The sequence below is a fragment of the Prionailurus viverrinus genome, chromosome B4 (genome assembly GCF_022837055.1).
Source record: "Prionailurus viverrinus isolate Anna chromosome B4, UM_Priviv_1.0, whole genome shotgun sequence".
In the NCBI taxonomy this organism is placed as follows: domain Eukaryota; kingdom Metazoa; phylum Chordata; class Mammalia; order Carnivora; family Felidae; genus Prionailurus; species Prionailurus viverrinus.
Genome location: NC_062567.1, coordinates 116,480,527 through 116,492,970, shown reverse-complemented (window position 1 = coordinate 116,492,970; position 12,444 = coordinate 116,480,527). Strand labels below are relative to the sequence as shown.

Genomic DNA, 12,444 nt, shown 5'->3' with positions numbered 1-12,444 from the left:
ATTAACATGCTGCATTTTTCCATTTTTTTCAGGTTTTAAAAATTTACACCCTTCAATAAAATTTTATACTGTTTCCATAATATTAATGAATGTCTTTTGTCAGCTATGTTCTTATATACATACCTTATATTTTTTGTTGCTACTGTGACTGATATGATTTTTAAATTATATTTTTAATTGTGTGTTGCTGGTATATATAGAGATGTTATTGATTTTTGTACATTATTTCGTATCCACCAAACTCTTATTGCCTTTAATGGTTTCTTTATATAATCTCATAGATTTTTCCATGCAGACAATCGTATCATCTGTGAATAATGACAGTTTTGATTGTTCTTGTCTAATCTTTACATCTTTTTTCCCCCCTGGTCTTTTTGCTTTAGCCAGGACATCCAAGAAAAGGCTGAATACAATGCTAAAGGCCATCCTTATTTTTAAAAATGGAATGTTCTAAACATTTAACTATTAATCATGATATTTGTTGAAGTTTTTTGATAGACACTCTTTATCAAGTAAAGAAAGTTCCCCTTCAGTCCTGGGTGCTAAGAATTTTTACTTGAGTAGATGTTAAATTTCATGTGTTCTTATTCTATATCTTTTGAGATTATGTCTTCTCCTTTTATGTGTTAGGGTTGCATATTACTTTTATTGATTTTCTAACATTAAATCATCCTTGCATTTCTGAAATAAGCTTTACTTGGTCATGGGGTATTTATTTTTAAATACTTCCCTGAATTTGGTTGCTAATAAATTTAGCAGTTTTACATTTATGTTCATGAGTGAGCTTGACCTGTAATTTTCTCTTTTTGTACTATCCTTCTCCACTTTGGGCAATAAGGCTGCATTAGCCTCATATAATGAGTTAGGGAGTTCTCTTTCTTTTTTTCTGTTGTTTTTTTTTTTTTTTGATGCCATGATTTTCTTTTCTTTCTTTCTTTCTTTCTTTCTTTCTTTCTTTCTTTCTTTCTTTCTTTCTTTCTTTTATTCTAGTAGTATGTTGTTTACTTTCTTCTTTTTTTTAATATGAAATTTATTGTCAGATTGGTTTCCATACAACACCCAGTGCTCATCCCAAAAGGTGCCCTCCTCAATACCCATCACCCACCCTCCCCTCCCTCCCACCCCACCATCAACCCTCAGTTTGTTCTCCGTTTTTTTTTTTCTTTTTTTTTTTTTCAACGTTTATTTATTTTTGGGACAGAGAGAGACAGAGCATGAACGGGGCAGGGGCCGAGAGAGAAGGAGACACAGAATCGGAAACAGGCTCCAGGCTCTGAGCCATCAGCCCAGGCCTGACGCGGGGCTCGAACTCACGGACCGCGAGATCGTGACCTGGCTGAAGTCAGACGCTTAACCGACTGCGCCACCCAGGCGCCCTGTTCTCCGTTTTTAAGAGTCTCTTATGTTTTGGCTCCCTCCATCTCTAACCTTTTTTTTTTCCCTTCCCCTCCCGCATGGACTTCTGTTAAGTTTCTCAGGATCCACAGAAGAGTGAAAGTATATGGTATCTGTCTTTCTCTGTATGACTTATTTCACTTAGCATCACACTCTCCAGTTCCATCCACGTTGCTACAAAAGGCCATATTTCATTTTTTCTCATTGCCACGTAGTATTCCATTGTGTATATAAACCACAATTTCTTTATCCATTCATCAGTTGATGGACATTTAGGCTCTTTCCATACTTTGGCTATTGTTGAGAGTGCTGCTATGAACATTGGGGTACAAGTGGCCCTATGCATCAGCACTCCTGTATCCCTTGGGTAAATTCCTAGCAGTGCTATTGCTGGGTCATAGGGTAGGTCTATTTTTAATTTTTTGAGGAAAATCCACACTTTTCCAGAGTGGCTGCATCAGTTTGCATTCCCACCAACAGTGCAAGAGGGTTCCCGTTTCTCCACATCCTCGCCAGCATCTATAGTCTCCTGATTTGTTCATTTTGGCCACTCTGACTGGCGTGAGGTGATATCTGAGTGTGGTTTTGATTTATATTTCCCTGATGAGGAGCGATGTTGAGCATCTTTTCATGTGCCTGTTGGCCATCTGGATGTCTTCTTTAGAGAAGTGTCTATTCATGTTTTCTGCCCATTTCTTCACTGAATTATTTGGTTTTGGTGAGTTCTTTATAGATTTTGGATACTAGCCCTTTGTCTGATATGTCATTTGCGAATATCTTTGCCCATTCCGTTGGTTGCCTTTTAGTTTTGTTGATGGTTTCCTTTGCTGTGCAGAAGCTTTTTATCTTCATGAGGTCCCAATAGTTCATTTTTGCTTTTAATTCCCTTGCCTTTGGGGATGTGTCAAGTAAGAAATTGCTGCGGCTGAGGTCAGAGAGCTTTTTCCTGTTTTCTCCTCTAGGGTTTTGATGGTTTCCTGTCTCACATTCAGGTCCTTTATCCATTTTGAGTTTGTTTTTGTGAATGGTGTAAGAAAGTGGTCTAGTTTCATTCTTCTGCATGTTGCTGTCCAGTTCTCCCAGCACCATTGGTTAGACTGTCTTTTTTCCATTGGATATTCTTTCCTGCTTTGTCAAAGATTAGTTGGCCATACTTTTGTGGGTCTAATTCCGGGGTTTCTATTCTATTCCATTTAAAATTTATTTATTTATTTAAATTTAAGTCCAACCTAGTTAACATATAGTATAACAATAATTTCAGGAATAAAATTTCAGGAATAGAATGGATTCATCATTTACATGTAACACCCAGTGCTCATCCCAACAAGTGTGATCCTTAATGCCTCTCACTCCTTTAGCTCTTCCCTCCACCCAACACCCCACCAGCAACCTTCAGTTTGTTCTCTGTATATAAGAGTCTCTTATAGTTTGTTTCCCTCTCTCTTTTGACATATTTTTTGCTTCCTTTCCCAGATGTTCATCTGTTTTGTATCTTAAATTCCACATATGAGTGAAAATATATGATATTTGTCTTTCTCTGACTTATATCTCTTAGCATAAACACTCTAGTTCCATCCATGGTGTTGCAAATGGCAAGATTTCATTCTTTTTGATCACCGAGTAATATTCCATTGTATGTATATACCATATCTTCTTCATCTATTCATCAGTTGATGGACATTTGGGCTCTTTCCATACTTTGGCTATTGTCGATAGTGCTGCTATAAACATTGGGGTGCATGTGCCCCTTCGAATCAGCACTCCTGTTTCCTTGGGGTAAATACCTAGTAGTGCAATTGCTGGGTTGTAGGGTAGTTCTATTTTTAATTTTTTGAGGACACTCCATACAGTTTTCCAGAGTGGCTGCACCAGTTTGTATTCCCACCAGCAGTGCAAAAGGGTTCCTCTTTCTCCACCTCCTCGCCAACATCTGTTGTTGCCTGAGTTGTTAATTTTAGCCTTTCTGACAAGTATGAGGAGGTGTCTCTTTGTGGTTTTGATTTGTATTTCCCTGATGATGACTGATGTTGAGCATTTTTTCATGTGTCTGTTCAGCCATCTGGATGTCTTCTTTGGAGAAGTGTCTATTCATGTCCTTCGCCCATTTCTTCACTGGGTTGTTTGTTTTTTGGGTGTTGAGTTTGATAAGTTCTTTATAGATTTTGGATACTAACCCTTTATCTGACATGTCATTGCAAATATCTTCTCCCATTCCATCCATTGCCTTTTAGTTTTGCTGATTGTTTCCTTTGCTTTGCAGAAGCTTTTTATTTTGATGAGGTCCCAATAGTTCATTTTTTGCTCTTGTTTCCCTTGCCTCTGGAGACATGTCAAGTAAGAAATTGCTGTGGCTGAGGTCAAAGAGGTTTTTGCCTGTTTCCTCTTCTAGGATTTTGATAGCTTCCTGTTTTAATGTTTAGATCTTTCATCCATTTTGAGTTTATTTTTGTGTATGGTGTAAGAAAGTTGTTCAAGTTCATTCTTCTGTATGTCACTGTCCAGTTTTCCCAACACCATTTGCTGAATAGACTGTCTTTTTTTCATTGAATATTCTTTCCTGCTTTGTCAAAGATTAGTTGGCCATACATTTGTGGGTCCCTTTTTGGGTTCTCTATTCTGTACCATTGATCTATGTGTCTGTTTTTGTGCCAGTACCATACTGTCTTGATGATTACAGCTTTGTAATACAGCTTGAAGTCCAGAATTGTGATGCCTCCAGTTTTGATTTTCATTTATGGATTACTTTGGCTATTCAGGGTCTTTTGTGATTACATACAAATTTTAGGAGTGTTTGTTCTACCTCTGTGAAGAATGAGCTGGTGTTATTTTGATAGGGATTGCACTGAATATGTAGATTGCTTTGGGTAGTATCGACATTTTAGGAATATTTGTTCTTCCAATCCATGAGCATGGAAAGTTTTTCCTGTTTTTGCATCTTCAATTTTTTTCATGAGCTTTCTATAGTTTTCAGTGTATAGATTTTTTCACCTCTTTGGTTAGATTTATTCCTAGGGATTTTGTGGTTTCTGGTACAATTGTAAATGGGATCAATTCCTTGATTTCTCTTTCTGCTACTTCATTATTGATGTATAGAAATGCAACTGATTTCTGTACATTGATTTTATATCCTTCAACTTTATATCCTTCAATTCATGTATTAGTTGTAGCAGTTTTTTGGTGGAGTCTTTTGGGTTTTCCACATAGAGTATCAGTCATCTGAGAAGAGTGAAAATTTGACTTCCTCCTTGCCAATTTGGATGCCTTTTATTTCTTTGTTTTGTCTCATTGCTGAGGCTAGGACCTCCAACACTATGTTGAATAACAGTGGTGAGAATGGACATCTTTGTTATGTTCCTGACCTTAGGGTGAAAGCTCTCAGTTTTTCCCCATTGAGGATGATATTAGCAGGGAGTCTTTCATATATGGCCTTAAGATGATGAGGTATGATCCTTCCATCCCTACTTTCTTGAGGGTTTTTATCAAGAAAGGATGCTGTATTTTGTCAAATGCTTTTTCAGCATCTATTGAGAGGATCATGTGGTTTTTATCCTTTCTTTTATTAATGTGATGTATCATATTGATTGATTTGTGGGTATTGAACCAGCTGTGCACCCCAGAAATAAATCCCACTTGATCGTGGTGAATACTTCTTTTAACGTATAGTTGGATCTGGTTTGCTAGTATCTTGTTGAGAATTTTTGCATCCATGTTCATCAGGGAAATTGGTCTGTGGTTTTTCCTTTTTAGTGGCGTGTTTGTTTGGTTTTGGAATCAAATTATTGCTGGACTCATAGAATGACTTTGAAAGTTTTCCTTCCATTTCTATTTTTTGGAATAGCTTCAAAAGAATAGGTGTTAACTTTGCTTTAAATGTTTGGTAGAATTCCTCTGGAAAGTCACCCGGCCCTGGACTCCTGTTTGTTGGGACATTTTTGATTACTGATTCAATTTCTTTACTGATTATAGGTCTGTTCAAATTTTCTATTTCTTTTTGTTTCAGTTTTGGTAGCTTATGTGTTTCTAGGAATTTGTCCATTTCTTCCAGATTGGCCAAGTTGTTGGCATATAATTGCTCACAATATTCTTTTATTATTGTTTGTATTTCTGCAGTGTTGGTTGTGATTTCTCCTCTTTCATTCATGATTTTACTTATTTGGGTCCTTTCCTTTTTCTTTTTGATCAATTTGGCTAGGAGTTTATCAATTTTGTTAATTCTTTCAAAGAACCAGCTCCTGGTTTCATTGATCTGTTCTTTTTTTTTTTTTTTTTTTTTTTGATTTTGATATCATTGATTTTTGCTCTAATCTTTATTTCCCTTCTTCTGCTGTTTTTGGGCTTTATTTGCTGTTCCTTTTCCAGCTCTTTTAGGTGTAATGTTAGGTTCTGTATTTGAGACCTTTCTTCCTTCTTTAGGAAGGCCTGGATTGCTATATACTCCCTTTTTATAACCGCCTTTCCTGCATCCCAGAGGTTTTGGGTTGTTGTGTTTTCATTTTCATTGGCTTCCATGTTGGGGAGTTCTCTTTCTATATGTTTGGTGATATTTGTATAAATTAGGAAATACTTGTTCCTTGTAGGTTTGGCATCTACTTGTGCAATCATTATTGCCCTTTTTTTGGAGGGAGGGTAGATCATAGGTTTTTAGTTATTGATTCAAGTGCTTTAGTAATCATAAGTCTGTTTAGGATTTCTATATTTTTTATGAGAGTTTGATAATTCAAATGTTGTTTTTGAAAAATGTATGCCTTTTTTTAGGTTTCAAATTTATTGGCATCAAGTTGTTCAAGCATTCTCTTAAGACAGTTTACATTTCTAATGTATCTGTAATTTTATATCTTTTTTAAAGTCTAATATGATCAATGTACCTTGGTTCTTTTCCTTATTTGGTCTTGCTAGAGGATTGGCTTCATTTTGATCCTTGCAAAGACTCAGGCATTGGTCCTGTTGACCCTCTTTATTTTGTTCTTTGTTTCTATATGATGAACTTCTGCTCTTTTCATTTTCATTTCTTTTTTTCTACTCCTTAACTTGGGTTTCTGTTTTCAATTTCCAATTTTTTGAGTTAGATGCTGAAGCCATAGCCTTTTGATTTCTCTTCTTACCTAGTATATGTATTTAAGGCAACAATTACCTCTTCGTACTGAGTATTGAGTTGCATACAACAATTTTGATAAGTAGTACCTTTATTGTCATTCAGTTTTGAATAGTGATACTGTCCTTTATGATTTATTTTCAGTCCTATAAATTATGTACAAGATATTTTAAAATTTCCTAACATTCATGGTTTTGAGGTTTATTTCTAAACTATTCATTTCTAATATTATAGTACTTTGGTCACAAAATGTGGTCTGTATGGTACAGAATGTTTTGACTTTATTAAATCCTGCTTTGTGAGCAAGTATCCTGTCAATATTTGGTAAATTATTCATATGTTCTTGAAAACAAAATGTATTCTTTAAATTTTGGTGTAGGATATAAGTTGTAGTTCATTTGGTGAAGTTTGCTAATTGTTCTGGTACTAATTATTTACTGCTTACTATTTTATATAGCATTTATAGTCAGATGTTAAAATCTTTCCCCAATGATTATGGATTTGTTCATTTTTACTTGTGAGTTTTTTTCTAAATATATTTTATCTATCTATCTAGTAATCTCTATACCCAACATGGGGCTCAAACTCATTACCACAAGATCAAGAGTCATATATTCTTATGACTGAGGCAGCCAGGTGCCCCTCTATATATTTCAAAGCTATGGTATTCAGTATATACAGGTATAAGATGATTATATATTTCTGAAAACATTATTCATTTTATCACTACATAGTAATATTTTTAGTTAAATATATATTTAGTCATATTTAGTCAAATATATTTAGTCAAATATATATTTCTCTCTTAAATATATCAGTGTGGAGCCTTCTTGGGATTCTCTCTTTCTCTCTCTCTCTCTCTGCTCCTCCTTCCTTTTCTCTCTCTCTCAAAGTAAATAAATAAACAAACATAAAAAAACCATACTCACATAAGGTGAGTGAATATTTTTGGCATTCTTTTATGCATTCTTGATGCTTCCCTAGTTCCTTTTGCTTCTTTACTTTCATTTTTTCATTTCATTTCATTTCATTTGCTTCATTTACTTTCATTTTTCATTTAATTTTCTTCTTTCTAAAGAATATCCTTTAGTACCTTTTTCAAGGAGGGCCTGTGAATGGTAAATTCTTTCAGTCTCAGTCTTTGTTAATCTGAAACATCTTTATTTTGCTCTCATTATATTGTATTTAATTGAGTGATAATAGGATATAGTAAAATACAAATAGCTCAGTTCAATGAATTTTGATAAACTACCACCAAAACAGCACACAGGACATTTCCTTTACTCCCCAAATTCCCTATTCCTGTCAATCCCATCCCCCATCTCCATTCTAGAAAAAACTGCTGTTTGGTTTTCTGTTGTCATTAGATTCGTTTTAACTCTTTTAGAGCTTCATAGAAATAGAATCATGCAGTATATACTTTTGTACTTGGCTTCGTTTATTCACAATATTTTTGCAATTCATACAAGTGTTGTGTAGGTAGTACTTTTTAAAAAAATTTTTGAGTAGTATTCCATCATATGAATAGACTACCATATGTTTTTCATTCTCCTACTGATGCACAGTGGGTTTTCCCATACACCAGCCTTATCTCTGGCCAGGTATCCATTGCTCTGAGATCTTTTTTTTTTTTAAGTTTTTATTTATTTATTTTGAGAGACAGAGAGAGTGCAAGCGGGGGAAGGGCAGAGAGAGGAAGAATCCTTCTGCGCTGTCAGCAAGGAAGATCCATGTTGTCAGCACAGAGCCCTATGTGGGGCTTGAACTCACCAACTGTGAGATTATGACCTGAGCCGAAATCAAGAGTTAGATGCTTAACAGATTGAGCCACCCAGGTGCCCCTGCTCTGAGATCTTAAACAGTCACTCAAAAAGCCAAAACCCATTCTCTGACACCATCTAATAACACCAGCTCCTCACTTCCTGGATTTTGATTCCTCTTTCATCTTTCAAATTTCTTACACTGATGCTACCCTCAGTTCTTTCAGTTTTTTGACCAGTCCTTGAGAAGTATCTTAAAACCCAAGGCTTTTTCTGATGATACAGTTGTTTTCCAAATTTCTCAGCACAAGTTGGGAGTGGTTGGTGCATGGGATCACTGTTAAAAGGACCTTTCATACATAATAGTCAGTCATGACATTTTAAGAGCATGTACCATGTGCAACTTATTTAATTAAGTACTTAATTTAGATGATTTTATTTAATCCTTACTACAATTCTATGATTACTCCCACTTACAGATAAGCACACTGAGGCTTAGATAAGCTCAGCAAGATGACACATCTAGTAAATGGCAAGTCAGAATTTGAACTCAGATCATGTCTATATTTTGCATTTTTAAGAATTGTTTTGCATTGCTGGACAGTAAATTCTACTTTTAGCTTTGTCAGGAAAGCTTCATACATTTTGCCAGGGTGATTACCCATGATTCCTTTTCTTTCTGAGGCCAAGTCATCAGTTAGCCTGCAGATTTTTCTATTTCATGATTCATGGGCTGCTGTGTTTTCTCCAGGAAGTGTGGCTCACTCTCTAAGGAGAGCCTCATTTTTGGGTGATGATCCTGTGGTCAGAAATCCTTTTCCTTCCATTTCTCCTTAGGGATAACCAGCTTTCCGGTGAACTAGAAGGAAACCAGAAAGGAGAAATTCAGCGTCTGCTATTATAGACAGGTCCAAGTGATGCTCTCTTGTCTTCTGGAAGACCTTTTGGTTATTTAGTGATTATTTTTACAATTCAGTTGGGCATTTGGTTAGAGTCTCTTGGATTAATTTAGCAGTGGTAATTAACTGAGTCTTGGGCCCCCATGGAACAGTTGCAGTTGGTTATTTCTAAGTTACCATGCTGATAGCTTTAAATCTCTCAGGGAATCTTACACAACTTCTTTCTTGTACCTGGACAGTACACAGCTGATTTCCCAGAGAATTTTGGTGCCCTATTTGTGTGAATAAAAATAATAAGTATAGATGAGGTAGATAAGCCAATTGGCTATTTGTAATTCAAACTCTCCCAGGTTGTCCCTTAACTTATGGTGTAAGAGAAAAAAAAATCCAGAATACAGTGAATGGAAAAGAAATATATTGAAGTTTGGTCTATAGAGTAAATGTGAAATAGAAGGAAAATGTAGTTACTGGAATAATTCAGATCAAATCCATATTGGAGGGAGACTAAACAAAGAAAGGGAAAATGGTAAAGAGAGAATAGGGAAACAAAGCATATGAAAAACTGGAGCCGGGGCGCCTGGGTGGCTCAGTTGGTTGAGCATCTGACTTCAGCTCAGGTCATGATCTCATGGTCTGTGAGTTCAAGCCCCGCGTGGGGCTCTGTGCTGACAGCTTGAAGCCTGGAGCCTGCTTCAGATTCTGTGTGTCCCTCTCTCTTACCCTCCCCTGTTCATGCTCTGTCTCTCTCTGTCTCAAAAATAAATAAACATTAAAAAATAATTAAAAAACAAAACAAAACTGGAGCCACCTGGGAAGAGATGAATCTTTCTTCTTGTAAGCTTGAGTCAAGAACTGTCAGTCATCTTGGTAACACCAGGTTGGATGCCTAACGTTCCCATGAAAAAGACCAGGAGAAATTTCAGGAAGAAACTTAGCTGTATCCAGCAATTCAGATATGGCGAAGTGAAGTCAATGTTCCAGAAAATTCTTCCAAATCAAGTTGTCTGTGGAAGATATAACTGCAATGGTGCTGTGTAAACCCAAACTTTAACCCTTAAAATTTATGAGCCTGGAAAAACTGAAGAAAATGCAGCAAGTGGCCCAACATACAATTCACCAACAAGAAAGGGCAGAAAAGGAACAGCAGCAAATAACTCATTGAATGATAATTTAGCATTTATTTTTTTGTTTATTTACTTATTTTTAAATTTTGTCAATATTTATTTTTGAGAGAGAGAGAAAGAGAGGGAGTCATAGAGCATGAGCGGGGGATGGGCAGAGGGAGAGGGAGACACAGAATCCGAAGCAGGCTTCAGGCTCTGAGCTGTCAGCACAGAGCCTGATGCAGGGCTTGAACTCATGAACCATGAGATCATGACCTCAGCCAAAGTCGGAGGCTTAACTGACTAAGCCACCCAGGTTCCCTGATAATTTAGTGTTTATAGAATACCCTACCTCACTTACTATTAGCAATAGCTAGAAAATAATTTGCATGTGTATGCTAAAGATAGTAGGTGTTAATAAACTGATAGTGCTCATATAAATAATATAAAAATACTCAAGACTAATGAAAGTTGTATTGTGAATTTAGATGCTTTGGTTTGTATTGAACATAAGCAATTAAAAAACTTTGAACTATCCCCTCCCTCTCAAAAAAGCATATGAAAAACTGGTTTTTGCTCTTAAATGAGGAAGAATAGTAAAACACATTAAGGCCACATGGAAAGAATATAGATCAGGAAGACATCCTGGTTTGGAGAGTCAGGACTCCGAATTATTAATGAATTTAGAAGGATGATTCCAGAGTTTGATTTATGCCTGTAGAGAACAGCCCAGAGTTCAGACTAAACAGCCAGAGAGAATGAAAAGCCTCAAGGTAGACACTGGGTGTGTTTTCCTGTCCAAACTCCTGTTCATTCCAAGGCAAGCAGAGAAATGGAATCATGCTACAGTTTGGTCTTATTGTCTATATTGAGGATCAATCATTATGAAGTGTATGGTGGATACAGACATGTGTCCAGAAGTGGCCTACTTACTGGTTCCATAGTCTGTCAGATGATAGGTTCTCGCTAAACGGAGGAGCTATTTGTCCTCAGGGGCAGTGACCAAGGTGGGAGAGAGAAGGAGAATATCTCCTTGGGTTTGGAGAAGACCCAAAGTCCCCTGGTCACTGAGTGTGAAGCAGCAATATGGCAAGGTCTCTTGCTACTGATTTCCTTTCAAGCCTTAGGGTCAGTGTCAAAGGTCCAGAGGCTGGTCAGAATGGAGTCACACGATTGGGCTTCACAACCTGTACCTTGCAGGTTTGGATGATCCATTTGTTGAGGCAATTGGGATCCTGAGTGAACAGGTTCACCTTTTAGGCCCTGTATGCTGTCCCATAAGAGGGGAAATCTTTTGGGGGAAGTGTATGAGTCAGAAATTTTCAGAGAAGCAGAACCAATAGGACAAGCACAACAAACAGGAATTAAGGAATTTAAGGAATTGGCTCATGCAATTGTGGGAGCTGGAAAGTCTAAAATCTGTAGGGCAGCCGGACAGGCTGGAAATTCTGGTAGGAGTTGATGATGCAGGTTGAGCCTGAAGGTAGTGTAGGGGCAGAATTCCTTCCTCTTTGTGGGACCTCAGTCTTTTCTCTGGAGGCCTTCAGCTGATTGGATAAGGACAACTGACATTATAGAGGTCCATTTGCTTTACTCCAGGTCTACTGACTTAAATGTTAATCTAAATAATACCTTCATAGCAACATCTAGACTGATGTTTGAGCAAAAAATTGGGCACCATGGCCTAGTCAGTTTGGCATTTAAAATTAACCATCACAGGAAAAGAGGAAGGATGCTCTCTGTCACATTCCTCCTTTTCTTTCTCTTTTCAACCAAGAACCAAGTGGGATCTGAACCCTCAGAGGTGATGGTTGTGGATCAGGGCTGCCCTGGTGGGTGTTAGTGTTCAGGACTGGACACCGGCAGCTGCAGCAAAGGAGTACGACTAGATACTAAAGCAGCACAATGGGGAGCCCCCTTCCCTATGGTATGGAATCCAGGATGAAAGGGAGAGGGTCTCCTATACATACTCCCACCATAAAGAGGGGTTGAAACTAAAGCTGAGCAGAGTTAGTTTCAGAAATAAACTTGGTGGGATCCTCTGAGGTCAAAATCTGGGCTTTGATTTTCGCAGTGGTGAGCCTTGCCCGGCTTGTGGCAGGCTGGAGGATGTTCATAATGCTTCTTTAAAGTGCTGTAATTAAAAGTTTTGGAAATATCCATGGGCAATGTATTAATACCACTCCAACACCTTA

The 12,444-nt window shown here is 37.2% G+C and overlaps 1 pseudogene; it reads left to right on the top strand.

Moving 5' to 3' along the window:
- The first annotated feature begins 10,043 nt into the window (after positions 1-10,043).
- Positions 10,044-10,308, top strand: LOC125170669 (BBSome-interacting protein 1-like; annotated as a pseudogene).
- The last annotated feature ends 2,136 nt before the right edge of the window (positions 10,309-12,444 follow it).